Consider the following 27,696-nt stretch of genomic DNA (forward strand, 5'->3'; position numbering starts at 1 on the left):
AAACAGCTATAATCATTTTTAGTAAGAACCATTCACTAAGCAGTCACTATTTGGCTGGTTTTCTATCCACTGCTACACTATCTCATATCATTCTCACTACAATGCTATAAAGTATCTACTATTATTATTCCCATTTTATAGACTAGATACTGAGGCTCAGTGAGGCTGCTCTGCCCAAATTCACATAGCCAGTAAGTAGTGGACTAGAGATATACATCCTTAACATTATCAATACTAACAATATCTATGATGTACTGGACCTAATAAGTTTACTGTTATCTTCCTGATTCATAACCTTAAAATGTCTAGGTTAGTTTTTCTATTGTTAATAAAACACATGTGATGTTTTCGGTAAAAGCATCAGTGCAGGGAGCCTGGGTGGCTCAGTCTGTTAAGCGCCTGCCTTCGACTCGGGTCATGATCCCAGGGTTCTGGGATCAAGTCCTCCTAAGAGTCTGCTTCTTCCTCTCCCTCTGACCCTCCCCCCTTTTCATGCATGCTCTCTCTCACACACACACATAAATAAATTTTTAAAAATCAAAAAAGATTATCTATTCAACTGTGATATTAAAAATAAAGAGTGATATCACCAAAGTTCCAGAGTATGGAAATTCAAAAATACATACCTCCACTGAAGCAATGATTAAGCTGTCAAAAATTGATAGAAACAACTTTTTTAGAACTCTGGAATCTAATTCAAAAACTTATAAAAACCAGTGTATAATGAAGAAGTCACTAAATTTCAGTAGAAAGTGTTGGTATTTGTGCAGACTCACCCACCATCCCCAGGTCCCCAGATCAGAGGCAGCCATGGGGATGGATAGCACCTCCCATTTTTGGTATGGCTTTCTAGTACCAGAAGGGAAAAATATGGGCTTTGTGCTCAAAGAAATATGGCTGTGTATTTTGACTTGTCTGGCAGCTTCCCGAATACTTGGCTTAGGGGCTTAACCTATTCCATTCCCATCACAACTCTCTTCAGACTGGAGCACCCTTCAGTGTCATTGCTTGCTATAAGCATATAAAGGCATATACTAGTTGCAGATGCCTGGTTCAACGTGTAAAAGCAGCAACAAGGAGACAAAATAAAAGAAAAGAGAATAGCAATATTAGATTTTAAAAGTAAGGAAAGTTAAATAAAGAAATACAAAGTCTAAGTATTAAAAACTATTTAATATGATACCAAGAAAAAATTAAAATGTAAAGAAACTGGAGGTTCCTCAAAAACATAAAAACAGAATTACCATATGATCCATTATTTCATATTTACCCAAAGGAAATAAAAATATTAATTCAAAAAGATATATGCATCCCTATATTTACTGAAGCATCATTTACAATAGCCAAGTTATGGAAGCAGCCCACATGCCCACCAAAAGATGAATAGACAAAGAAATACTGGTATAGATACACAATGGAATATTAATCAGCCATTAAAAAAGAATATCTTATCATTTGCAACAACACGGATGGACCTAGAGGGTATAATGCTAAATAAACTAAGTCAGAGAAAAACAAATACCATGTTATTTCACTCATATGTGGAATTTAAGAAAAAAAACAAACAAAGAAAAAAGAGACAAGCAAAAAATCCCAGACTCTTAAACACAGAGAACAAACTGGTTGCCAGAGGGGAGGTGGGTGGAGGGAATGGGTGAAATAGGTGAACAGGATTAAGAAAATACTTATCATGATGAATACTGAGTCATGTATATGAATTGTTGAATCATACATACTGTACACCTGAAACTAAGATAACATTGCACGTTAATTATAATTTATTTAAAAACAAGATATAAAAAATTAAATACAAAAAGATTAAGTTTGCCAAAATTAAAGATGGAAGATTTCATATTGGAAGAGCATATAGAGTGCCAAGTGGAGGAATTACCAAAAAAAAACTTATCATCTAGACATATTTACAACAAAACTTAGGAATATCAAAGTAAAATAATATATTCTAAAAAAATCTACAAAGACTTTTCAACAAGTTATACTGAATGCAAAAACAGTAGAGGATTTTCAGAGCATTAAAAAAAACGTCAAACCTAGAGTTTTAGATACAACCAAATTGTCTTTCAAATCTGATACAGATTTACATGGGTCTTTTCAGTTTGTAAAAAGTCATCAAGCTCTATACTCATGATGTTTATGTTTTTCTGCTCATATATTACACTTGAATAGTTAAAGAAGTGACATCACAAGATGTCAGAAAAGAAAATCCTAGCTCTGCCAGAGAAACACTGATTTGATGAGGATACATGGACCAAAATACCTTAACAAGAATTTCACATTCCAAGTTGCAGATCCGAGACAAGGACAAAGTTGAGAACAGCTGCACTGAAGAACTTAAGAATAGCAAATTCACATTATCCACAATGAACCCCTCCCCTAAACCAGCAGAGCTCAATGCTGAGACAGATCACCCCAGTTGGCAACTTTTTCCTTGAGGGGAAGAGTAGTGAAATATGTATTCAACATCTCAGAATTATACAGTTTTGTTCCAGGTACTGGTTTCTGTATCAGCTTACTTGCATGAAAACCAGAATAGTTTGGATTTCTCCGGGCAGATAAAAACAAAGGAAAATGGCTGGTGTATTACTACAGTTGGCACAGCTTTGAACACTGGGAGGAGGCACAGAACTTGAGGCTTCCCTCCTGACAGTGAGGGAGAAACATGCATTCAGCATTCTAGCTTTTGAGAGTGCTGCCCCCCAGCTATGGTTTCTGTCTCACCTCACTGGAAGCCCTGACAGAACCAACACAGTCTGGATGCCTGGGGGCTGCTGAGAAAAAGAGAGTGGTGAGCAGTGAGCAGTATACTCAGCATGATCATGAGAAGATGCACAACTCAAGGCTTCTACTTTGGGAAGGAGGGAAGGAGTGGAGCAGGCATCTAACAATCTGACTCATTAGCAGGTTATCCAAGGATCTGGTTTCTGTCTTGCCTGACTTAGGAGTACTGGTTAGACATGGCATATTACAGATGCATGGGGAAGCTGAGAACAACAAAACACCTTGGTGATGTGTTACTGTTTCAGAGAACCAGCAGTGTAGGAGACCCCCAAGAGAACAAGAAATTACAAGCTTCAAAAATAAAGAAACTAACAAATCCCTCTAATTAAAAATCTACATACACAAGTCGGGAGAAGATATATCCAGAGGCCCTCAGAATGTCTAGCTGGGATGACTGGTGAAGGTCTTTTCTGCCAGTAAGTACTTAAAGACTAGGAAACGTGGTTGTTTCTTCCAATGTGAAGATGCCATTGCAAAGCTAAAAAGAACATTAAAAAAAAAGAGAGAGAGAGAAATAGCCCTCATCAAAGGAATAAAATAAAGATCCAGAAACTGACACTAATGAAATGAAGGTATATGAGTGACCTGGCAAAAAGTTCAAAATCAACGTCAGAAAGTTGCTCAATGAACTTTGTAAAATAGTGCATGAGCAAAATAAGAGTATCAAGAAAAAGAAAACATAAAAAAGAAAAATTTGGACCTAAATAGTACAAAACTTGAACTGAAAAATTCAATACCTGGGTTCAAGAACAGACTTGGTCAAGCAGAATAAAGAATCAGCCAATTTGAAGAAAAGTCATTAGAAATTATCCACCTAGAGCAGTAAAAAGAATGAAAAGGAGTGAAGAAAGCCTAAGGGACTTAACACGTACCATAATACAAATCACCTTTCATATTATGGGAGTATCAGAACAGGAAAAGAGAGAGCAAGGTGCAAAAAGATTATCTCAATAGGTAATGTCTGAAAACTCCCCCAAACTGGAGAGGGAAACTGATAATGAGAGTTGATAAACCCAAAGGGACCAAAAGACAACCCCCAAAAATCCACAAGACAAATTAAAATCAAATTGTAAAAACTCAAGGACAAGGAATTTTGCAAGCAGAAAGAAAAAGTGATTCATCTCAGAAAAGAGAGCCTCAATTAAAGCTAAGAGCAGACTTCTCATCAGAACCTTCACAGACCAGAAGAGAATAGGATGACATATTCAAAGGGACAAAAAAAACCCCTGCTAACCAAGAATACTATATCCAGCAAAAACGACCTTCAAAAAGTAGATAAAGACTTTCAGATAAGCAAAAGCTGACAGGGTTTATCAAACACCAGAACTGCCTTATAAGAGAGGGTAAAGGGGGAGTTCCTCAAATTGAAAAGAAAGGACTCTAAACAGTAACACAAAAGCATATGAAAGCATGAAGCTAGCTGGTAAAAGGAGATATACAAAGAATGCGAACTATAATAACCCAAAAGTGGTACAAAATATCTTTTTTCTATTATAGGGTTAAAAGATAAAATCATAAACAGTAACTACAACTAGAAATACTTAAGTGACATACATTATAAAAAGGTGTAATTCTGATATCAATAATATCAAGTGTATGCAGGAGATTAAAACTATAGCATTTTTCGTAAGTGATCAAAAATTAAGTTGTTAGCATATAATATATTATGAACATAAGATGTTTTAGGAAAGCCCCACAATAACCACAAAAAGATACCTGCAAGAGATATACAAAAGAAAATTAAAAGGAATCAAAGAATGTCACTAAAAAAATCTATGAATTAACACGAAAGAAGAAATGAAAGGCAGGACAAATGAAGTACAAGACAACACAATTAACAAATATGGCAATACTTAAATAAAAATATAAATCAAAACTTCAGTGAGATATTACTTTATAACTGTTAGGATGGTCATTATGAAAAAAAACAAATGCTGGTGAAGAGGTGGAAAGTTTGGAACCCTGTGCACTGTTGGTAGAAATGTGAAATGGTACAGCTGCTATGGAAAACAGTAAAGACATTCCTGATAAAGCTGCCAATCCCAGACCTGGGTATTTACCCAAAACAAAGTGAATCAAAATCTTCAAGAAATGTTTGTGCTCTCATACTGACTTAAGCATTGCTCACAAGAGCCAAAGTGTGGAAGCAATCACTGATGGATATCAGTGGATGAGTAAAGAAAATGTGATGTATACTCACAATGGAATGTTTTTCAACCTTAAAAAGGATATCCTGTCATAGGTAGCAACCTGGATTACCCTGAAGGAGAACATGCTAAGTAAAATAAGCCACTTACAGAGGGACAAATACTACATGATTCCACTGAGGTAACTAAAGCAGTCAAACTCAGAAGCAGAAAGTGGAATGGTGGGTGCCAGGAGCTGGTGGGGTGGAAGAAATAAGTTGTTTTTCAATAAATGTAAAGGTTCAGTTATAGAAGGTCAAAAAGTCCTAGAGATTTCCCTTTGCTTACAGTTTATAATATTGTACTGTACACTAAAAATTTAAGAGGATAATATGTTATTTGTGTTTTTTTTAACCACAATAAAAAATTATTAAACATGAAAAAAAAATTATTAAACATGATACGGAGATGGCAGAGCAGTGGAAGCAAAATATTTTCATATTCTTGAATTCTCACATTACAGACAAAATACACAAAACCAACAACAGAACTTATATACAGTATTTGTAACAAAATTTGGACATAAGAAATTCCACTGAACCTCAAAATACAAGTACAGGAGAGAGACCACCAGAGCCACATGATCTGCATGGTTTATCAGCAATTCTGTGGTAATAAGCAGAGGCCATATGCAAACCTGAAACCAGCAGAATACCCATATAGTATTCACTGGAAAACCTAGTGGCCACATTAGGAACTGGAAGGCCTTTTGTCCATGCCAGTAGCAGAATGGCAGGTGTCAAGGATAATAAATTCTGAAACAGCTGGAGCAGTCTTAACCCCATTGAGTCCTCAAAACTGACTAACAAAGGCTCCCTTTCAAGACACAATGAGGAAAAATTGTTGGAATTAGAATTAAAATTGGGCATGATATAAGGACAACAGAAATGAAGGATAAGAAGGCCCAGAGGAAAGAAAGGGGAAGAGAGAGGATATCACTGAAAACAACACAAAAGGGAGCTCTGTGAAGTTAGAAAAGCTAGCTGAACCAAGCCTCCTTTGAAAAACTTGGGCAAAATAATTTACATAAAAATGAGCAACAGAAAACTATCAAGACCAAACCCCATTCAAACTTGGTATTAAAAAATAACAGAGGTGCCTGGGTGGCTCAGTGGATTAAAGCCTCTGCCTTCTGCTCAGGTCTTATCCCAGGGTCGCACTGGGCTCTCTGATCAGCGGGGAGCCTGCTTCCTCCTCTCTCTGTCTCTGCCTTACTCTTCCTACTTGTCTGTCAAATAAATAAACAAAATCTTTTAAAAAAATAACAAACAGAATGATACCACAGACAAGGAAAGCGCAACATATCCTTATAAAACAAGATCGTTAAGTATAAAATATCTTTAAATAAGCTACAGATTTTAAGAGAAAGACTATAAATAAAAGAACATAAAGCAAAATTGGGTACATTGAGAAACAATGAGAGAATTCCAACAATAATTAGAAACAAAAGTAAAAAAGCACATTTTAGAAATAAAGCCCAAATCGGAAGGAATACAAAAGCAAATACACAAGGGTAAATAAACTCAACATTGTCTTAACAAAGCAGAATATGTTTAAAAAATATATAAGACAAATAAGGATTCAAGAAAAAGTGATGTAATCGGAGAAAGGAAAAGATGATCCCCATATGAATAATAGATGTCCCTGAAGAATAAAATTAAAGTGCATTTCTTAAATCAAAACTTACTATGAAACTATGGTCATTTAAAGATGGTACTGGCATAGACACAGAAATACAGATAAATGGAACAATACTGAGAGTATTGAAATTAACCAATACATTTACTGTCAACTGATTTTTGAGAAGGGTGTCAAGAAAAAAAATGGGAGAAATACTACTGATTTCAAGATAATGTTTCATTATTTTGTCAAATGTTTCTGGCTAGGACTTCTAGTACTATGTTGAACTTAAAAATGATAAGAGTGGGAGCCCTGTCTTGCTACAGATCTTAGAGGAAAACCTTTTAGCTGTTCACTATCGAATATGATGTTAACTGTGGGGTTGTCATAGATGGCTTTTATTATGTTGAGATATTTTCCTTTTACACCTAATTTTTTGAAAGCTTTTTTAATCATGAAAGGATGTCAAATTTTGACAAATGTTTTTTCTGCATCTATCAATATGACTGTATGATTTTATCCTTCATTCTGTTGATGTGTATATCAATTTATTAAATTGCAGCCAAAGAGCCAAGGTCTGGAGCAAAAGCACATGCAGAATGGTCAGAGTTCTGAGGTACAGGACATGGCTTATATGGTCAGGAGGCTGGCAGTGCAACAGCTGCTCCTTCATGGTTGGAAGGATATCAGTATCTCTCTCTGGGTGAAAGGGTCCATGGTGTGACAGCTGTTGGTGACCTCAGTGGTAAGAACTGCCAGTGTCTTCAGCAGAGGTCACTGAGGTCTATACAGAAAAAAATTCTGAGAACATCAGCTGTGAAAGTTACAAAGGGAGGCTGAGGCTGTTGCAGAAGCTGTTGAGGTCCTCAGGAGAGCAGGCCACTGGGGCTCAGTACCACATGGCTGATACTGAGGTCTCCTAACCTTTCTTTGTTCCCAGCTTTTCTAGACGTCTCAGCTATGATGCCCATCTCCCCAGCAATCCTTCCTGCACTGTTGTTCTCCATTTATTTCTTGTTTCTTTGCGTTCCCATAGTTTTTCATTAGACTCTGGAGCTCCCTGCTCCAGGGCTATTTTTATCATATTCAACTGTCAAATTGTTACTTTTGCTGTGGGTCAGAAAGCTAATATCACCTACTCTACAATTTTGTGGACATCTCCCCAAACATAAACATTTGTTACGGTTTTTGATCCACATGGCAAACTGCCCTCCAGAAATGCTGTGCCACCGTACATTGCCAGTAGCACTAAGAATAATTTCACTATAGGAATGCTGCATCTGTTTTTACTATTCTCAACTGAACCGAATGTAAAAGATTCAACTGTTGTTTAGAACTCATATTCTTTTGTGGGCTGCTTTTGCTTCCTGTCCTTTTATATTTAATTTGACTATCTTTTCATACACTTATTGATTACTCATCTATTTCTTTTTCTACGAATGGTCTTTTTACCTCTTTGCCTAGCTTTTTATTTATTATTTTTTAAATTTCTTTTCAGTGTAAGAGAATTCATTGTTTATACACTACATCCAGTGCTCCACGCAATATGTGCCCTCCAAAATACCCACCACCAGGATCACCCAACCTTCCATCCCCTGCCCTTCCAAAAACCTCAGATTGTTTTTCAGAGTCCATAGTCTCTCATGGTTAATCTCCCCCTCCAATTTCCAACTCCCTTCTCCTTTCCATCTCCCCCTGTCCTCAGTGTTATTCCTTATGCTCTGCAAATAAGTGAAACCATATGATAATTGACTCTCTCTGCTTGATTTATTACACTCAGCCCAGTCCCATCCATGTTGCTACAAGAAGTTGGGTATTCATCCTTTCACATAGAGGCATAATACTCCATAGTGTATATGGACCACATCTTCCTTATCCATTCATCTGTTGAAGGGCATCTTGGTTCTTTCCACAGTTTGGCGACTGTGGCCATTGCTGCTATGAACACTGGGGTACAGATGGTCCTTCTTTTCACTACATCTGTATCTTTGGGGTAAATACCCAGTAGTGCAATTGCGGGGTCATAGGGAAGCTCTGCCCATTTTTAGACATGATAATATATTTTATGTATGTTGAGTTTGAGAAATTCTTTATAGATCCTGGATATCAGCCTTTTGTCTGTACTGTCATTTGCAAATATCTTCTCCCATTCCGTGGGTTGCCTCTTTGTTTTGTTGACTGTTCCCTTTGCTGTGCAGAAGCTTTTGATCTTGATGAAGTCCCAAAAATTCATTTTTGCTTTTGTTTCCTTTGCCACGGGAGACATATCTTGAAAGAACTTGCTGTGGCTGATATCGAAGAGGTTACTGCCTATGTTCTCCTCTAAGTTTCTGATGGAATCCTGCCTCACATTGAGGTCTTTTTTTTTTTTTTAAGATTTTATTTACTTATTTGACAGACAGAGATCACAAGTAGGCAGAGAGGCAGGCAGAGAGAGAGGGAGGGAAGCAGGCTCCCTGCTGAGCAGAGAGCCTGATGCGGGGCTCGATCCCAGGACCCTGGGACCATGACCTGAGCCGAAGGCAGAGGCTTTAACCCACTGAGCCACCCAGGTGCCCCACATTGAGGTCTTTTATGCATTTTGAGTTTATCTTTGTATATGCTGTAAGAGAATGGTCAAGTTTCATTCTTCTACATATAGCTGTCTGATTTTCCCAGTACCATTTACTGAAGAGACTGTCTTTTTCCACTGTATATTCTTTACTGCTTTGTTTTTATGCCAGTACCATGCTGTCTTGGTGATCACAGTGTTAGGTCCATAATCAAAGGAGCGAGACTGATACAAAGCGAAAGTCAAGCAGAGCTTTATTTCGCGACAAGCGTCAAGAATCAAACCAACCGTTTGGGGCCGATTCTTACAGAGAGGGTACCCCTCCCTGCCTTACAGACTAACTTTTATAGAACAAGGGCCATTTGATTGAGCCTGGCCACACACAGGTGGCCAATGAGATTGTAACACACAGAGAAAGCTGCACAGTCATGCTGAGTCACACACGGATGGCCAATTGAATTACAATTCACGCCATAGCAGCTACTTGAACTAGCCTATCACCTTGGTCAAAGTGGCGCCCAAAAGGCGGGGCCCACACTCCTTGGTAGTTAGGGAGACAGTATGCACGCCCCACTGATTGGATGTCTCCACCTGACCCGCCCTTGTATTTGGGCTTTGTTACCTGGGATTGGTTTCCCAGACTTGCTTTTAAGTAAGTCCCCTGTAGGGTGGTCAGGGTCAGTTTAAGTTTTACTGCATAAACAACAAAATCACTGTTTAACCAGATGGAATCACTCCTGCAAAATAGGCCCTTACAACAGCTTTGTGGTAAAGCTTATACTCCGGCAACATGATGCTGCCAGTTTTGTTTTTCTTTTTCAACATTTCCTTAGCAATTCGGGGTCTCTTCTGATTCCATACAAATGTTAGGATTGTTTGCTCCAGCTCTTTGAAAAATGCCCGTGTAATTTTGATCAGGATGGCATTGAAAGTACAGATTGCTCTAGACAGTATAGACATTTTAACAATATTTATTCTTCTGATCCATGAGCATGGAATGGTCTTCCATCTTTTTGTGTCTTCCTCAATTTCTTTCATGAGTGTTCTGTAGTTCCTTGAGTACAGATCCTTTACCTCTTTGGTTAGGTTTATTCCCAAGTATCTTATGGTTCTTAGTGCTATAGTAAATGGAATCGATTCTCTAACTTTCCTTTCTGTATTTTGTTAGTGTATAAGAAAGCAACTGGTTTCTGCATATTGACTTTGTAGCCTGCCACATTACTGAATTGCTGTATGAGTTCTAGTAGTTTGGGGGTGGAGTCTTTTGGGTTTTCCATATAAACTATCCTGTCATCTGCGAAGAGAGACAGTTTGACTTCTTCATTGTCAATTTGAATACCTTTTAATTCCTCTGTTGTCTGACTGCTGTTGCTAGAACTTCTAATACTATGTTGAACAAGAGTGAGGAGAGTGGGCATCCTTGTCATGTTCCTGATCTCAATGGGAAGGCTGCAAGCTTTTTCCCATTGAGGATGATATTTGCTATGGGTTTTTCATAGATAGACTTTATGAAGTTCAGGAATGTTCCCTCTATCCCTATACTTTGAAGCATTTTAATCAGGAACAGATGCTGGATTTTGTCAAATGCTTTTTCTACATCAATTGAGAGGACCATGTGGTTCTTCTCTCTTCTCTTATTGATTTGTTCTATCACATTGATTGATTTCCAACTGTTGAACCATCCTTGAAATCCAGGGATGAATCCCACCTGGTCATGGTGGATAATCTTGTTAATGTGCTGTTGGATCCTGTTTGCTAGGATCTTGTTGAGAATCTTAGCAGCCATATTCATTAGGGATATTGGTCTGAAATTCTCCTTTTTGGTGGGGTCTTTGCCTGGTTTGGGGATCAGGGTAAGGCTGGCTTCATAAAAAGAGTCTGGATGTTTGCCTTCTGCTTCAATTTTCTGAAACAGCTTCAGGAGAGCAGGTGTTATTTCTTCCTTGAAAGTTTGGTAGAATTCCCCAGGGAATCCATCAGGTCCTGGGCTCTTGTTTTTTGGGAGGCTTTTGATCATGTTACTTTTGATCACGTTCAATCTCATTACTAGATATTGGTTGTTGATTTCTTCCTGGGTCAATTTTGGGAGTTTATAGCTTTCCAGGAATGCATCCATTTCATCTAGGTTGCTTAACTTATTGGCATATAACTGTTGATAATAACTTCTTACGTTTGCTTCTATTTCCTTGGTGTTAGTTGTGATCTCTACCTTTTCATTCATAATTTTATTAATTTGGGCCTTCTCTCTTTTCCTTTGGATTAGTTCAGCCAGTGGTTTATCGATCTTATTGATTCTTTCAAAAAACCAGCTTTTGGTTTCATTGATGCATTCTACTGTATCTCTAATTTCTATCTCACTGATCTCTGCTCTATTCTTGATTATTTCCCTTATGTGTGGAGTTGGTTTGATTAGTTGTTGATTCTCCAGTTCTTTAAGGTGTAGAGACAGCTGGTGTGTTCTGCATTTTTCAATTTTTTTGAGGGAGGCTTGGATGGCTATGTATTTCCCCCTTAGGACTGCCTTTGCTGTATCCCATAGGTTTTGGACCTCTTTGCCTACCTTTTAATTACATTTTTGTATTTTAAAAAACTTATTTGTATGAGTTCATTATATGTATCACCTCTAACACTGGCTTCTTATGTTACAAAAATTGGTTTGTTATATCATCTTTGACAAAGAATATGTATATTCACAGCATCACATTTGTACATTTTATTTGTTTATGCCATTCTCTCATACTTTAGAAATGCCATTCTTAGCCTGAGAGTAGATAAATGGCCATGTTATATATTTTCATTGATTTAAGGTATAACTTATAATATTTAATCATTAATACATTTCCAGTTTATTTTGCCTATGGTATTAGGTAAAAAGCTAAGTCTTTTTTCTCCTACTAATTTGAAATTGAAAGAACTTGCAAATACTAAGTATATATGTAGGTCTGTTTCAAATTTGATATCTGGTCTCACTAATCTTCCTGTCTACTCATACACTAATATCACTGTTTAACTTATATAGTGTAGTATCTGGCAGAATAAGTTCCTCCCCCAAAAATACCTGCAGTACTTTTATTCACCAAAATCTTCATGGCTTTTCTCATCAGTTTATGGTTCCAGAAAAGCTTTTGTGGAGGCCTTCTCAAAAAATCCTGTAGAAATTTTGACTGGAATATACCTATAGCTATTTATTAATTTAAGGAGAATCAACATTCATATAATACTGAGTATTCTAGCATTTTCTCTAATTATACAAATTTTCTTAGTAAATACTAAAGTCAACAGCATCATATTTCTGGATTGTAACTCCACGTTTTACTTCAAGCATGACATAAGAGATAAACATAAAAATATTTATAAATCCATGATAAGGGTCATACAATGTGTAAAGATGTCCAGAGACCTGACCGTGCTGTCTCCTTGATATAGAACTTCCAGGCTTCATACCTTTCTGGGATGTTGGCAGAGTAGGCAGATCCTGAGCTCACCTTATCCCACAGTGACACTAAGATAGCAGGCATGTCAGTTCACCTAACTCTGAAAATGACCTGAAGCCTGGCTGGGGGCAGGCATATGGTGTGCTTCTTCTATGATCTTCAGTAATGATTATGAGCTTTGGTCATAAGCGTCTTAAATAGTCTACCTTAAGTTTATTCTGAATGTGTATCTGTATATTGTTGACTATGAGAATCCCAACATATTTCCTATAAACTAAGGGCATCTTCACAATGCATGAAAGAATTTAGAACTGTTTTATTAGTATGTACAATCATAGACATCTAGATTAAAAGCTTATGTGTAGAAATTTGTCCTGATATTATATATCAGAATTACTTGAGTTTTTAAAGAATGTAATATTCCCCCTACTCCTACTGCCTGCCAACACAGCTTCTTGAAATACCTGACTACCTTTTAAGTACCTAAGAATAAGTTGTTATGATGAGTAACATTATTGGCATCCTAAATATGACCCAGAATTAGGTTGCAACCCATCCCTCCAGGTGTACCTTACAGAAGCTTCTCACATGCTCCCATACTTATCACCACAGAGCTTTTAGACATGTGTTTCCCTCAGCCTAGAACTCTCTTCCTTTTCTTTCTTTGCTTACTTATATCCTATTCATTCTTCAGAACCCAGCTTAGGCATGACTATCTCAGGAAAGCCTTCCTTAACTTCTCTGATTAGGTCAAAGTATACATAACAAAGAATATCATGGCGGCACACATCTCTGAGTATAGCACTTGTTACATTTCCAAATTCGCATTTAAATTTTCTGTCATTATTTAATGTTTGTATTTGCATCATTTCCATTTTGTTCACAAATATAAGGCCCATGTCTATTTCCTGCTGTGACCCTCAATCTACCACACTTCCTGGCATTCAATATAGTCTTTCTATGTGTAATTTCCAAATAAAGTTAAGAGAACAAATCGTGAATTTGAGGTAATTCAATTTGTGTTACTAGCAACTCTCATTCAAAATTGGCTTAACTTTTCAGTTGGTTTTGAAAGTCCTGATGATATAGAAGTGCAAGGGAAAAAAGAGAAAGACAGCTTCATCAATACCCAGATTTCTCTATGAATTTTCCTCTATCAATAGTTCTATCAAAATCCCAGGAAGTACTGAGCAAGGATTAATTATACAAAATAAAAGTAATCTGAAATGAACTGAATTTAAAAAAAAATGTAGCAGGACAAACACTGTACCAGAAGTTAGGAGATCTTGGCTCTGTGATTCATTCAGCATCTCTTTGCTACTGGGCATATCATGCTTCAGTTTCTCATTTGTAAGATTAGGAAAATAGAGTATATCACCCCAGAATCTATTTAAATGCTAACATCCGATGACACTATGACTCATATGTAATTGCTTTGTGTACTTAAAAAGCAACTGCCTTTGCTGGCAATTAAAACATTAGTTAAGTACAAATTCAAATGTCACCCAAAAGTAAATAAAGCTTACATAAATGAAAATTTGATAGAATATAATATCTGTCCTTCCCATATGACTATTACTGAAATCTGTCCATTATTCACAATTTTATTTTATAAAGTAAAACTCTTAAATGAAGTTCTTATGTAGTTTCAGAACTAAATAAATCAAAAATTATAAGTAAACTTACTAAAAGACAGCTAAATAATGTAATTCTTCATGTTCTCCGCCAATTTAATAAAATTAAATATATAATAAAGATAGTGTGTCCTATGACTTATCACTTTAAAATCACACTAGCCCTAAAACAATGTTCTCACTTGCTATTCAGTGTTCTATCATATGTGCCAACCTACTTTCTGGTGTACAACAATGACTCCTGCAAGTCTGTATGTTATGCTGCGCTCACCACAAGTGTAGCTATCATCACTCATCATACGATGCTATTCCAATACCATTAATTATATTCCTTATGCCCTACCCCATGACTTATTTTTTGTCAAGATATAAATGTATAATTGAAGCATAATTAGCATACAATGTTATATCAGCCTTAGGTGCACAATATAAAAATTGAACAATCTGGGACACTTGGGTGGCTCGGTCAGTTAAGCAGCTGCCTTTGGCTCAGGTCATGATCCCTGGGTCCTGGAACTGAGTCCTGCATTGGACTTCTTGCCCAGCAGGGAATCTGCTTCTCCCTCTGCCTGTCTCTCTCCCCTTGCTTGTGCTCTCTCTCTCTCTCTGACAAATTAACAAAATCTTAAAAGAATGAAACTGTTCTATGCATTACTTACTGCTCCTCAAGATACCTACAGTCTTAATCCCATTTACATATTTAACCTATGTCCCAAACCACCTCCCCTCTGGCAACCACCAATTTGTTCTACGAATGTAAGAGTCATACTCCGTTGTTGTTGCTGTTTGCTTCCTTTTGATTCTTTGTTCATTTGTTTTGCTTCTTAAATGCCACATATGAGTGAAATCACATATTTGTCCTTCTCTGACATATTGCATGGAACACTGGGTGTTCCATGCAATATGTGCCCTCCATAATAATCACCACCAGGCTCACCCAACCTCCCACCCCCTGCCCCTCCAAAACCTTCAGATTATTTTTCAGAATCCACAGTCTCTCATGGTTCATCTCCCCCTCCAATTTCCCCCAACTCCCTTCTCCTCTCCAGCTCCCCATGTCCTCCGTGTTATTCCTTATGCTCCACAAGTGAAACCATGTGATATTTGATTCTCTCTGCTTGACTTATTTCAATCATCATAATCTCTTCTAGTCCCGTCCATGTTGCTACAAAAGTTGGGTATTCATCTTTCTGATGGAGGCATAATACTCCATAGTGTATATGGACCACATCTTCCTTATGCATTTGTCCACTGAAGGGCATCTTGGTTCTTTCCACAGTTTGGCAACTGTAGCCACTGCTGCTATGAACATTGGGGTACAGACGGCCCTTCTTTTCACTACATCTGTATCTTTGCGGTAAATACCCAGTACTGCAATTGTGGGGTTATAGGGAAGCTCTATTTCTAATTTCTTAAGGAATCTCTACAATGTTTTCCAAAGTGGCTGTACCAACGTGCATTCCCACCAACAGTGGTTCCCCTTTCTCCACATCCTCTCCAACACACACCCTCTCCAACACACATTGTTTACTGTCTTGTTAATTTTGGCCATTCTAACTGGTGTAAGGTGGTATTTCAATGTAGTTTTGATCTGAATCTCCCTGATGACTAGTGATGATGAACATTTTTTCATGTGTCTGATAGCCATTTGTATGTCTTCGTTGGAGAAGTGTCTGTTCATGGCTTCTGCCCATTTTTTGACATGATAATCTGTTCTCTGTGTGTTGAGTTTGAGGAGTTCTTTATAGATCCTGGATATCAGCCTTTTGTCTGTACTGTCATTTGCGAATATCTTCTCCCATTCTGTGGGTTGCCTCTTTGTTTTGTTGACTGTTTCCTCTGCTGTGCAGAAGCTTTTGATCTAGATGAAGTCTCAAGAATTCATTTTTGCTTTTGTTTCCTTTGCCTTTGGAGACATATCTTGAAAGAAGTTGCTGTGACCGATGTTGAAGAGGTTACTATGATTCTGATGGATTCCTGTCTCACATTGAGGTCTAGAAGCAGCATTTTCTTTATATTATTGAAGTTAAACCAGAATCAATTCAAAATTGATTGTTATAAATTTCAGTAAGTTGGAATCCCTATAGTAAACACTAATTTTTAAATACACACACACAAACAATGAAATGAGAAGTGAATCACTATGAGATGCCAAAATAATCAATTAAACCTCAGAAAGGCAAGATATGAGGGACAAAAATGGTACAGAACACAGTGAAATTAAACAGAATAAAAGCAGAATGGGGCTCAGGATGGTGGAGTATAGGAGGACACTATGCTTGACTCGTGCCTTAAACACAATCAGATAAATATCAAATCATTCTGAACACACAAGAAATCAATCTGAGAACTGAGAGAAAAAACTGTACAAATAAGAGATTGAGAACAGGGCACATCCTGGAAGGTAGGAGTGTGGAGACATGATTTGGGGGAATAGATGATTGTTAAGTGCTGGAGAGGGGAAGGAGCCCTGATCACAGAAGAGAGATAGAGAGCAGCACACATGGGATCACACAAGGAAGACACTTCCCCAAAACTACTGACTGGGAAAAGGAGAGGGGCTAATTATTGTGAGTTTTTGCAAACAGTGGAACTAAAAAACTGGAGTTTTAGAAGTCCACACCACAGTCAGTGTAGAGCCTAGCAGATACAGCAGTGCTTCTGTGGAGAAGGAGAACAGAGGCCCAGGAGTGCATGGCACAATCTGAGGAACCCCTGGGACACACTAGGAGAAACAGTTAACCTTTGCTGGAATGCATCTGGGGAGGTGGCATTACAAGTCAGGGGACAAAGAACCAGTGAGCCACTGAGCTATCTGATTCCTTAGCATGGGAGCAGAAACACCTGGTGAGGGCAACTAACGTGGACGATGCCTTTTTCCACCATTCTACTATATATAAACTCCAAGCTCCTATGCATTGGTGTACCTATCCTTCTGAGACAAGCCAGCACCAGTCCTACTGCTGTAACACCCACCCACAGAGGACCAGCATGGGTCCAAGCTGGGCCAGTTTCCTAAAGTTTGGAGTTTTGAAACTCAGCTGGCATTACTAAAATAAAACACAAGTACATTTCACTGCTGGGCAGGCAGATGTCTCGGGCACAAACAGACTGAAGGTAGGGATCTGAGGGATGCCTGCAACTCACAAGGGGAGATTGTTCACTCTTCTGTGAGGCCTTCTCAGACAGCAGCAGTGAGAACTCCACTCTCTTAGCAGGAGGACGAGGACTGGCACCATTTTTCTCCTCCAAATTTCAGCTCAGACTGACTTCACTAAGCAGAACAGCACCAACAGTGAAGGCCCTAGTAACTTACACCAAGGCTCACCATCCTGTGCTCTGCAGGTGCTTCTGTACTAAGGCAAGTGTGCCTAAGAACCAGAGCAGGGTCCCTTCCCTGCAGAAGACCAGCACAAACCCCCCATATGCACCAAGTCTGACACTAGAATGCAGCAAAGCTTCAGCTCTAATGGAAACAGGAAATGGCCTCCTTTAACAAGCAGACCAGAGCACACCTAGTTAAAATTCACCATACTCTTGAAAAGGTCCAAACACTTCCCCGCAGGCAAGGAGAAACGCTGCAGAACAATGACCTGAAAGAAAAAGCAGCCAAAACACAGAAGCAAACTGCACAAGGCATACACCAGAATCACTCCCTGAAGACCCAAGCCCTGGGTATTATAAGATCTCTTCTTACTAGAATCATTACTCTCAGGGGCAGGAAACAGCAGGATTTCCTAACACACAGAAGACAGAGACTAAGACAAAATGCGAAGACAGAGGGATTCAAGCCAAAAGAAAGAACAAGAAAAGGACATAACCAGGGATCTAATCGCAACAAAAATAAGTAACATGCCTGATCCAAAATTTAAAGCAACAAACATAGGGATACTAACTGGGCTTGAGGAAAGAATAGAAGTCCCACACAGTAGGGATAAAAAGACCGAAAAACCACTCAGATCAAAATTAAAAAATGCTATAACTGAGACATGAAACTGACTGGTTATAATAACCAAAAGGATGGGAGAAGCAGAGAAATAAATAACTGATATAAAAGACAAAATTATGGAAAATAATGAAATCATAGAGATACAAATTAATATTGGATCATGACTATAGATTTAAGGAACTCAGTGAGTCCATTAAGCATAATAATATGCGTATCATAGTCCCAGAAGAAGAAGAGAGGTAAAAAAGAGCAGAAGGTTTATTTGACCAATTATAGCTTAAAACATTCCTAATTTGGGGAAGGAAACAGACATCGAAATCCCAGAGGCACAGACTCCAGTCAAAATCAATCAAAGCAGGCCAACACTGACATATTGTAGTGAAATATGCAAAATGCAGAGATAAGAGAAAAAAAATCCTTAAAGTAGCAAGGAAAGAGAAATCCTTAACTTACAAGGTAAGACAAATAAGGTTAGCAACATACCTATCCACAAAAATTTGGCAGGCCAGAAGTGAGTGGCATGATATATTCAAGGCGCTGAGTGGGAAAAATCTTCAGTCAGGAATACTTTATCCAGCAAGGCTATCATATAGAATAGAAGAAGAAATAAGAGTTTCCCAAACAAAATCTACAAGATTTTGCAACCACTAAGCCAGTCATACAGGATATATTAAATGGGACACTTTATGTGGGAAAAAACACCAAAAGCAAGAAAAACTAGAATGAAACAGAGAAAATCTCCAGAAACAATGACAAAACTAGTAAAAAAAAAAAGGAAATAAATTCATATCTAAAAATAATTACTCAATATAAATAGACTAAATGTACCAGTCAAAAGACAGAGTATAAGAATGGATTAAAAGGCAAGACTCATCTATATGCTGCATACAAGAGACTCATTTTAGACCTAAAATCACTTGCAGATTAGAAGTGATAGAATGGAAAAACATTTATCATTCTAAAGGACATCAAAAGAACCAGAGTAGGAATACCTATATCAGACAAACAAAATTTTAAACCAAAGACTAACAAGAAATGAGGGAGGGCACTATTTCATAATAAAGGGGTCTATCCAACAAGACTTATGTCCCCAAAATGGAAAAATGTATATATCACTTAATAAAAATAACATAAAGGAACTGATTAATAATAATACAATAATTGTAGGAGACTTTAACACTTTAATTACATCAAAAAGACAAATCATCTACACAGAAAATCAAGAAGGGAACAATGGCATTGAATGACACAATGGACCAGATGGACTTAACAGATATGTTCAGAGTATTTAATCCTAAAACAGAAGAATACACTTTCTTTTCAAGAGCACATAGCACTTTTCCAGAATAAATCATATAATGGGTCATACATCCGGCTTCAACAAGTAAAAACAGACTCAAACCATACCATGCATACTTTCTGACCATAATACTATGAAACTTGAAGTCAACCACAAGAAAAAAATTGGAAAGACCACAAATACATGGAGGTTAAGCAACATGGTACTAAACAATGAATGGGTCAATATGGAAATCAAGGGAAAAGAAGAAGTATACAAACAATTTAAAATGAAAACACAGGGGCGCCTGGGTGGCTCAGTGGGTTAAGCCGCTGCCTTCGGCTCGGGTCATGATCTCAGGGTCCTGGGATCGAGCCCCGCATCGGGCTCTCTGCTCAGCGGGGAGCCTGCTTCCCTCTCTCTCTGTCTCTGCCTGCCTCTCCATCTACTTGTGATTTCTCTCTGTCAAATAAATAAATAAATAAAATCTTTTAAAAAAATAAATAAAAATAAAATGAAAACACAATGATCCAAAACCAGCCCTAAGAGATATATATAAATATTTAACACAATACAGATCTACCTTAAGAAATAAGAAAAATCTGGGGTGCCTGGGTGGCTCAGTGGGTTAAAGCCTCTGCCTTCGGCTCAGATCATGATCCCAGGGTCCTGGGATCAAGCCCCACATCGGGCTCTCTGATCTGCGGGGAGCCTGCTTCCTCCTCTCTCTCCCTCTCTCTCTCTCTCTGCCTGCCTCTCTGCCTACTTGTGATTTCTCTCTCTGTCAAATAAATAAAATCTTTTAAAAAAAAAAATAAATAATAAAAAGAAAAATCTCAATTAAAAACCTAACCTTATATCTAAAGGACCTAGAAAAAGAACAATAAATGAAGCCTAAAGCCTGCAGAACAAAGGAAATAATAAAGATTTGAGCAGGAATAATTAATAAAGAAATGAAAAAAAAAAAAAACAAGAGAACAGATCACTGGAACGAGGAGATGGTTCCTTGAAAAAATTATTAAAATGGATAAACTCTAGCCAGGCTTATGAAAAAGAAGAGAAAGGACCCAAATAAATAAAATTATAAATGAGAGAGGAGAGATCACAACAACACAAAAATACAAATACAAAAGTATATTATGAGAAATTATGTGCCAACAAATTGGGCAATCTGGAAAAAAATGGATAAACTCCTAGAATCATATAAACTACAAAAACTGAAACATGAAGAAACCATATGATCCCCTCAACAGATGCAGGAAAGAATTAACAGCTGACTATCCATTCTTGATAAAAACCCTCAACAAAGAAGGTATAGATGGAACATACTTCAACATCATAAAAGCCATATATGCAAGACCCACAGCTAGTATCATCCTCAGTGGGGAATAACAGAGCTTTTCCTCTGTGGTCAGGAACAAGATAGGGATGTCCATTCTCACCACTCTTATTTAACACAGTACTGGAAATCCTAGCCTCAGCAATCAGACAACAAGAAGAAATTTAAAAAAGCATGCAAATCTGCAAGGAAGATGTAAAACTTTCGCTATTCACAGATGACATGAAACTCAATGTAGAAAAGCAAAAAGACTCCACCAAAATGAAGCAGCAGAAAGAGAAATCAAAGAATTGATGTGATGTACGATAGCACCCAAAACCATAAGATACCTAGGACAAACCTAACCAAAGAGGCAAAAGATCTATTCACTGAAAACTACAGAATACTTATAAAAGAATTAAAGACACAAAGAAATAGAGAGCTAGTCCATGCTCAGGGGTTGGAAGAATAAATACAAGTAAAGTGTGTTTGGTACCCAAAGCATAGTACACACTTAATGCCATCCCTATCAAATTACCAACAGCAATTTTTAGAGGTGGAACAAACAATCCTAAAATTTGTATGGAACGACAAAAGATGCTGAATTGCCAAAGTAACCTTGAAAAGAAAAGAAAAAAAAAAAAGCAAAGCTGGAGGCATCACAATTCCAGACATTGAGCTATATTATAAAGCTGCAGTTATCAAGAAAATGTGGTACAGGCACAAAAAAAAAAGAAGAAGACACACAAAGCAACAGAACAGAAAAGAAAATCCAGAAATGGACCCAAAATTATATGGCCCAGTAGTCTTTAACAAAGCAGGAAAGAATATCCAATGAAAAAAAAGATAGTCTCTTCAACAAATGGCATTGAGAAAACTGGACAGCAATTGCAGAAGAATGAAAAACTGAACCACTTTACTTCCATACACAAAAATAAATTCAAAATGGAATAAAGACCTAAATGTGAGAGCGGAAACCGTCAAAATCCTAGAGAACACAGGCAGCAAACTTTTGACCTCAACTATAGAAACTTCTTACTAGACATGCCTCTGGAGGCAAAGGAAACAAAAGAAAAATTGAACTACTGGTGTTTCTTCAAGGTACAAAACTTCTGCACACTGAAATAAACGATCAACAAAACTAAAAGCCAACCTATGGAAGAGGAGAAGATATTTGCAAATGATATACTTGATAAAGGGTTCGTATCCAAAATATATAAAGACATTATAAAACTCGGGGCGCCTGGGTGGCTCAGTGGGTTAAAGCCTCTGCCTTTGGCTCCGGTCATGATCCCAGAGTCCTGGGATCGAGCCCCACATCGGGCTTTCTGCTCAGCGGGGAGCCTGCTTCCTCCTCTCTCTCTCTGCCTGCCTCTCTGCCTACTTGTGATATCTGTCAAATAAATAAATAAAATCTTTAAAAAAAAGAAATTATAAAACTCAATACCCAAAAAACAAGAAATACAGTTAAGAAATGGACAGAAGACATGAATAGAAGTATTTCCAAAGAAAACATCCAGATGGCTAACAGACATATGAAAAGATGTTCAACATCACTCATCATGAGGGAAATACAAATCAAAATTACGATATACCACCTCACACCAGTCAGAATGGCTAAAATTAACAATACAGGAAACAACAGATGTTGGCAAGGATTCAGAGAAAAAGAAATGAATACTCTCCAACTGTTGGTGAGAATGAAAACTGGTACAGATACTCTGAAAAACAGTATAGAGATTCCTCAAAAAGTTAAAATTAGAGCTACCATACACACTAGCAATTGTACTAAGAGGTACAATGAAGATCTTATACGTTGGTAAATGGGTGAATCCAAATCAACCAGACAGAAAATCAATAAGGAAACAAAAGATTTAAACAACACTATAGAGCAATAATATGGAACACTCCACCCAACAAAAGTGGAATACATAGTCTTTCGAAGTGTACATGGAACATTACCCAGGATAGACCACATGTGTGATCACAAAGCACAACAAACTTAAAAAGACTTAACTTTTATGAAATGCTTTTTTACCATCAAAATGGAATGAAAGTAGCAATCAACAGAAGAAAAATGAAAATCCACAAATATGAGGAAATTAAACCATATATACTATATACTGTTAACCAATGGCTCAAAGAAGAAATTAGAAGGGAAATTAGAGCATATCTTGAGAGAAATAAAACAAAAGCACAACATATGAAAGGTAAAGAAATGCAACAAAATCAGGACTAAAAAAATTGTAGCTATAAGCGCTAATATTAAAAAAGAAGAAAGGACTCAAATCATCCACCTAACTTTATATCCCAAAGAACTGTAAAGAGAATAACTGCCACCAAGATTAATAAAAGTATGGAATAAATACTGGAGCAGAGATTTAAAAACTAAGAAGAGTAAAGCAACAGAGAAAAAGAAATTGAGCTGGAGTCTAAAAAACATTAACAAAACTGAAAAACCCTTAGGTAGACTGGTAGGAAAAAATGACTCAATTAATATCAGGAATGAACAAGAGTACATTACAACTGATGGCACAGAAATAAAAAGGATTACAAGAGAATATTATTTAAAACAATATGCCAACAAATCCAATAACCTACAAGAATGGATAAATTCTTACAAACATACAAACCTACCAAGACTGAATGATTAAAAAAAATAAAAAATATTAATAGACCTGTAACTAAGTAGACTGAATAAGTAAAAAATCTCTCTCCAAAAAAGGGAAGAAAAGCGCAGGATGAGATGGCTTCATGTGAGCATTGTACCAAGTATTTTAAAAGTTTATCAATCCTCCTTAAACTCTTCAAAATGCCAAAGAGAAGAAAATATTTTGAAATTTATACCCTGTAAACAAAAGCAGACAAAGACACTAAAAAAAAGAGGAAATTATAGAGGAATATCCCCTAAGAAATATGAATACAAATATGTTAAACAACATATCAAGAAATCTAATTCAATAGCACATTAACATGAGTATTCACCATGACCAAGTACTCACTCTTGACATACAAGGATAGTTCAACATCTAAAAATTAATGTAATATACACCACATTAATGGAATAAGGATAAAAACCACATTATCGGGGTGCCTGGGTGGCTCAGTGGGTTAAGCCTCTGCCTTCTGCTCAGGTCATGGTCTCGTCTCAGGGTCCTGGGATCAAGTCCCGCATTGGGCTCTCTGCTCAAAGGAGAGCCTGCTTCCCCCTCTCTACCTGTCTCTCTGCCTACTAGTGCTCTCTCTCTGTGTCAAACAAATAAATATTTTTTTAAAAACCCACATTATCATATTATTTGAGACAGAAAAAGCATAATATTCAACAACCTTTCATGATGAAACACTGGAAACTAGGAAAAGAGGGAAACGACCTCAACATAATAAAGTTCATAAAGAGAAAAAAAAAACAGCTAACATCATACATAACAGGGAAAGCCTGAATTTTTTAAGATCCAGAGCAAGACAAGGCATTCACTTTCACCATTTTTAGTCAATAGGGTAGTGGACATCCTAGCTTCAGTAATTAGAGCAAAATAAGGGGTGGGGGAGAAAAGAAGGAAGGGCATCCAAAATAGGTAAGAAGTAAAATTATCTCTATTCACCTATGACATAATGTCATGTAAGAAAACCCTACAGATTCCTGAAAAAAAAGAAAAAACTATTAACACTAAAAAAAAATTCAGCTAAGTTACACAATGCAAAATCAAAATGAAAAACAGATATGTCTCTATAAACTAAATATGAAGATTATAACAATAATCCCTATATAATAGTATCATAAGTAGTATAGAAATTAGAAATAAACCTAATTAAGAGGTCAAATGACTTCTACTCGAAAAATTATAAAATACTGCCAATAGAAAAAAGACACAAATAAATGATAAGATACCCTATAATCATGGATTGGAAGATTCAGTACTTTTAAAACACTCACATATTACCCATAGCAATTTATACAATCAATGTGATTCTAATCAAAATCTCAGTGTCATTTTTTTTGCAGAAATATAAAATAAGTCCAAAAATTCATATGGAAACTCAAGAGTCCCTGAAAAGCCACAACAATCTAGAGGGGAAAAAGTTGGAGTCCTCACAATTATGGACTTCAAAACACATCACAATGCAACAGTAAATAAAACAGCTGGGAATGGCATAACAACAAACATATAAATCAAGAAAAGAGAATAGAGAGTCCAGAAATATTATCTTGCCCATACGTTAAAATGGTCTTCTATAAGTGCAAAGACCACACAACTACAGAGTGCAGTCTCTTAAATAATAAGGGTACATAATAATAATAACAAAATATATAATAATGATAACAAACTACTAAAGTTGGACTCTTACGTAATACCATACACAAAAATCAACTCAAAATAAAATACCTAAATATAAAATATCTCATATCTTCCCTATAATTTATAAGACTTCAACAGGAAAACATAGTGACTTTGGATCTGAAAGTTTTCTTGGATGTGACATCAAAAGCACAGGCAAGAAGAGTAAAAATACACAAATGAGAGTACATCAAACTCTAAAACTTCTGCACATCAAAGAAAACAATCAACATAGAGAAAATGCAACCTATGGAATGGGAGAAATTACTTGCAAATCATATAACTCAAAAGGGGCTGGTATCTAAAATGTGTATCTGGAACGCATGGAATTAAGTACCAAAATAACAAATGCTGCAATTTCAAAACAGGCAGAGGAACTAAACAGACATTTCTCCAGAGAAGTGGATAATAGGTGCATGAAAATGTACTCAATATCATTAATCATAACAGAAATGCAAATCAAAATCACAATGAGAAATCACCCCACATACAGTGGAATGGCTAAAATCAAGATAGAGATTACGAAGATGGCGGAAAAGTAGCAAGCTGAGACTAGATCAGCTAGCAGGAGATCAGCTAGATAGCTTATCTAAAGATTGCAAACACCTGCAAATCCATCAGCAGATCGAAGAGAAGAACAACAGCAATTCTGGAAACAGAAAAACAACCACTATCTGAAAGGTAGGACCAGCGGAGAAGTGAATCCAAAGCAACGAGAAGATAGACCCGGGGGGAGGGGCCGGCTCCAGGCAAGGGGCGGAGCAACGGAGCACAAAATCGGGACTTTTAAAAGTCTGTTCCGCTGAGGGACATCGCTGCAGAGGCTAAACTGGGGCGAAGCCCACACAAGGTCAGCGTGGCCTCAGGTCCCGCAGGGTCACAGAAGGATCGGGGGTGTCTGAGTGTCGCAGAGCTTGCAGGTATTGGAACAGGAAGACCGGCTACAGAGACAGAGCCGACAGAAAGATCATAGCGCGGGGTGGCCTTGAATCGGTAGCAGGCTCGGTGAGCTCGGAGCACAGCCGGAGGTCAAGCAGACGGGAGTAACTGGGCGTTGTTCTCTGAGGACACACTGAGGAATGGGGCCCCGGGCTCTCGGCTCCTACCGGCCGGAGACTAGGAGGCCGCCATTTGTATTCCAGTCCTCTGGAATTCTACCTAAAGTGCTCAGGGAACAAAAGCTTCTGAAGGCAAACCCGAGCGGATTACTCAGCACGGCCCCTGGTAAGGGCGGTGCAATTCCGCCTGGGGCAAAGACACTTGAGAATGACTACACCAGGCCCTTCCCCCAGAAGATCAACAAGAAATCCAGCAAGACCAAGTTCACCTACCAAGGAGTGCGGTTTTAAAGCAAGGAGAGCAGCAAAATTCCAGAGGAGGAGAAAGCAAAGCACGGAACTCATGGCTTTCTCCCTACGATTTTTTTAGTCTTGCAGTTAATTTAATTTTTTTTTCATTTTTTTTTCTCTTGTGCTGCTAAAATATTTTTTAACTTTTACCCTTTTCTTTTTTAACGTTTTTTAACTAGTTTATCTAATATATATACTTTTTCTTTTTTATATTTTTCTTTATACATTTTTTAAAATTCTTTTATTTATTTTTCTTTTTTTCTTTCTTCCTTTTTGAACCTCTTTATATCCGCTTTCTCCCCCATCATGATTTGGGATCTCTTCTGATTTGGTTAAAGCTTATTTTCCTGGGGTTGTTGCCACCCTTTTAGTATTTTACTTGCTCCTTCATATACTCTTATCTGGACAAAATGACAAGGCGGAAAAATTCACCACAAAAAAAAAGAAGAAAAGGCAGTACCGAAGGCTAGGGACCTAATCAATACAGACATTGGTAATATGTCAGATCTAGAGTTCAGAATGACAATTCTCAAGGTTCTAGCCGGGCTCGAAAAAGGCATGGAAGATATTAGAGAAACCCTCTCGGGAGATATAAAAGCCCTTTCTGGAGAAATAAAAGAACTAAAATCTAACCAAGTTGAGATAAAAAAAAGCTATTAATGAGGTGCAGTCAAATATGGAGGCTCTCACTGCTAGGATAAATGAGGCAAAAGAAAGAATTTGTGATATAGAAGACCAAATGACAGAGAATAAAGAAGCTGAGCAAAAGAGGGACAAACAGCTATTGGACCACGAGGGGAGAATTCGAGAGATAAGTGACACCATAAGACGAAACAACATTAGAATAATTGGGATTCCAGAAGAGGAAGAAAGAGAGAGAGGAGCAGAAGGTATACTGGAGAGAATTATTGGGGAGAATTTCCCCAATATGGCAAAGGGAACGAGCATCAAAATTCAGGAGGTTTAGAGAACGCCCCTCAAAATCAATAAGAATAGGCCCACATCCCGTCACCTAATAGTAAAATTTACAAGTCTTAATGACAAAGAGAAAATCCTGAAAGCAGCCCGGGAAAAGAAGTCTGTAACATACAATGGTAAAAATATTAGATTGGCAGCTGACTTATCCACAGAGACCTGGCAGGCCAGAAAGAGCTGGCATGATATTTTCAGAGCACTAAACGAGAAAAACATGCAGCCAAGAATACTATATCCAGATAGGCTATCATTGAAAATCGAAGGAGAG

General features: G+C 37.5%; 1 protein-coding gene and 1 long non-coding RNA gene across 9 annotated transcripts in view; both read right to left on the reverse strand.

Annotated features, from left to right (window-relative positions):
* Positions 1–27,696, reverse strand: part of ABCB7 (ATP binding cassette subfamily B member 7) — a 160,062-nt gene that overhangs the window by 84,491 nt on the left and 47,875 nt on the right. The window lies entirely within an intron of this gene.
* On the reverse strand, positions 5,238–25,756 carry LOC116582170. 5 transcript variants are annotated; one of them, XR_004282407.1, is made up of 4 exons: positions 25,628–25,756; positions 15,214–15,216; positions 14,675–14,682; positions 5,238–5,248 (listed from the first exon to the last, which is right to left on the reverse strand). It is a non-coding gene; the product is annotated as an uncharacterized LOC116582170 (long non-coding RNA). The 5 variants fall into 5 exon arrangements; XR_004282406.1 differs by lacking the exons at positions 5,238–5,248; positions 14,675–14,682; positions 15,214–15,216 and adding exons at positions 6,338–6,352; positions 8,516–8,525; XR_004282409.1 differs by lacking the exons at positions 5,238–5,248; positions 14,675–14,682 and adding an exon at positions 7,427–7,438.

The sequence above is a fragment of the Mustela erminea genome, chromosome X, assembly GCF_009829155.1.
Source record: "Mustela erminea isolate mMusErm1 chromosome X, mMusErm1.Pri, whole genome shotgun sequence".
In the NCBI taxonomy this organism is placed as follows: Eukaryota; Metazoa; Chordata; class Mammalia; order Carnivora; family Mustelidae; genus Mustela; species Mustela erminea.